We start from the raw sequence: 3,125 nt of genomic DNA, 5'->3' as shown, positions 1-3,125 counted from the left end.
TTCCTTTTTACAGGGTGATAGGCTGTAAAAGATCGTAAATTTTTTTGGGGGTAACCGGCTTCCCCCCTACATATCCTCACATATGGCACATAAACTATACACTGGGCTCATGTGTAGGGCAATATTAAAACTTTATTAAGGTTTCCCGGGCTTGTGTAGTGTAATGTATTTGCTGCAACATATACGTCCATTGTACTTTAACTTCCGCCGTATACAAATTAGGCAACGCTAGCGCAACTTCGCTTTGCTTGCTGTAGTAAGGGACGCAACTTCGGATTTAATGAATTAGCCTTGTCTCGGCGAATCTACGCATGGCGAAGTGTTGCGATGTGAGCAAAGCTGGCACATTTTCGGAGGTTAGTAAGTTTGCCCCTATGTGAGGAATTGCACCATGTCCCCTCTACTTGAGCGCTGCCTGCATTAGGTAGCAATTGATCGAAGTAGGGTGGCCTGGGGGAGGCAAGGAGGCATCCCTACAAATGCTTCCTAACTTACGTACCCCAATTAGACACACTAGTTAGGGAACATCAGAAGGCACAGCCAACATCTGAGCCTTGTCCTTACCACTTGCACAAAGGCAGACAACAAGGGTAGGACTAGCTGTGCCTCCTGAAATTCCCTAATTAATACCTGAATGGTGTGCGGATCGAGTGCTACCTAATGCATGAAGCAGTCAATATGAGGGTCATGCCACAGATCTGAAAAGCCGTGAGAAGCAGTGCACGAATTACTCGGGGGTGCAAGTTCTTCTTAGGTAAGCACTTGCAACTAGGCAAATGTTTTATGGTATAATTTTTAAGTTATACAAAGTTAAATATTTACTGTTACGAACATAAAAGATACATTTGTATATAAATTACTCATCAATATTTAATATAGATTACTGAGCAAATTAAATCCAGTTATTAAATTACCAAGAAATGAATTCCACTGTGCCATTAGTGCAGTCAGAGAAACTGTAAAATGATACATTAGAAGGTTCAATATATTTTGCCACGTCACTAATACAAATTTAGGCTTATCCAATATAATTCTAGCACAATCCTCAGACGTAGGATAAAATTGGAATTTTTAGCTTGGTATAGCTGCCGGAATCTATCCAAACCACAATGTAATTGCTATTATTTCAGGTAAAAGATACTAAAACGGTGTCAAAAGTCTCTGAACCCCATTCCATAAACGTGAAATAAGAAAAATAATTTGTCTCATGCCACAAATCCAACTGATCGCCCCCCCATGCTGAGAGATGGCCAAATAGCATTTTTTAGACGTTCATTTGGGTCAACGTAATAATCACTTTGGACAGACCTACTGTGATTCAATAGGATCGCGGGATGTTCAGTAAAAATGCCGCCCCATGGTGCCAAACATGACAAGATTTTGTCAAAATTATAGATAGGATAGAGAGCCTTTCAGGCATCTTTTTTTGATATGATTATGATGATTGGGCTTAGTAATCAGACTTAGTATTTGAATAACCAGTGCCTCCTGCAGCCAGGAAAATTGGATTTAGCCATACATGAAAAAGCCTACATTTAAATGCATGCTCAAGGCACTTATGTACTTTAAATAAACCCTACAGTATGAATGGCTGCATCCCAAGCCTGCGAGTTCAATAGACAGTGGGAGATTACAAAACGATATGCAACTTTTGTTATAATTATTAATACTAACAAACCCCAGTCTTAAAACCAAGTGGGACTAGTTCTGCATGTTAAACCACCAAAAAAAGGGGGGAGCGCACAGGATATAGAAAATGTCGATCACTCCCCACGTAGAACAGGTGGTCCAGGTCCACCAGCCCCAGACCCTCAGCTTAGGGAGCGGATAAACCAGCAACGAACGAAAAGAGAGGTATCGGGCAAATTCAACAAGGGCCGCCAAAAATAAGTAAAATATATGTTTACTGTAGATTTATTAACAAAGGAACAATATCTCCATTGGCCCTACGCGTTTCGTGCCGCCCCCCAGGGTACGTAATCATGGGCTATCTTTACCTCGCAGGAAGTAGGTATTTATTGGAGACATGACCAATAGAAAACATGATACAAAACATATTTAAATTCAAAGCAAAAAAGGGGAATGTCTCTTAAAGGGACACACTCTCTAGCTGTCTCTTAGAGAGATATAGTCTCAAAAAACATCTAAATGCAAGATACTTGATACGGCATGAACAATCCAGGAAGATTTCACCATCTAGAGTTATTAGTGACATAAGTGTGCAGAGTAACTAGCCCCCCAAGATACAAATAATGATAGACAGTTGGAAAACTATGGAGTGTATATATTGTATTGTATTGTAACTGTACAGGAAAAATTTGGTTAACAGGCTGTTATAACTCTATGGTTCTTATTAAACTATAAACAGTGGACCACTGTCCCCCAACTTTTTTTTAGGAATGATGGTTGATTTTAAGTTCAGGGTTTGTTGATATTACTGACTGGCAAGCTCCTGCTGTTGAATGGGAACTATTTTCTGTAGTGGCGAAACTGTAGTGGCGCACTGTGATCCCCAATCAATTTCTATACCCTCCCACCAGAGTCTCTGAGCCACCTGCGACCCCCTTCCCCCCCACAGGTAAGAGAGGGCCTAGGGGATATGCTTTTCAGCTATAGAGGAAGCAGACACTTCGGCTGTCCTGTAACGGGGTCTGCTTCCTCTATAGTTCTTCTGAACGCCCACACATAGGATATGAGTATTTATATTGAAGGACACAATTACAGTTAATAAGCCCCTGAAGTGACCATTGTATTTTATCTTTTTCACTCATGCAGCTTTTTTTGTTTCCAAAAAATAGGAGGAACCATTTATTAAGTGCAGGGCTTGGTGCAAAACCTCCATGCACTATTACAAAGACCTAAGCATTTCCCATGAATACACTGCTGCCTGCTTTAGGCAGCAATGTATTCAAGAAGGTGGGCTGGCATGTGTTCCCTATAAAGCCCCCACTGCGGAGAACATGAATGCTCCAAATGTAATGCTGTCTAAATTAGTACTAAGGGGCACATTTTTTTTGCACCCCCTTAGTGCTCTTGCAATAATGTGCCCATGTGATTCTTTTATTGGCAATAGTTTTCCATAAATATTGGGACTCAAGCAGCACTTCTGTGAAGAACTTCCCGGT

Source organism: Xenopus laevis, chromosome 9_10L, assembly GCF_017654675.1.
Source record: "Xenopus laevis strain J_2021 chromosome 9_10L, Xenopus_laevis_v10.1, whole genome shotgun sequence".
NCBI lineage: Eukaryota > Metazoa > Chordata > Amphibia > Anura > Pipidae > Xenopus > Xenopus laevis.
The sequence above is the reverse complement of the archived record's forward strand: the minus strand, read 5'-3'. Positions refer to the sequence as shown.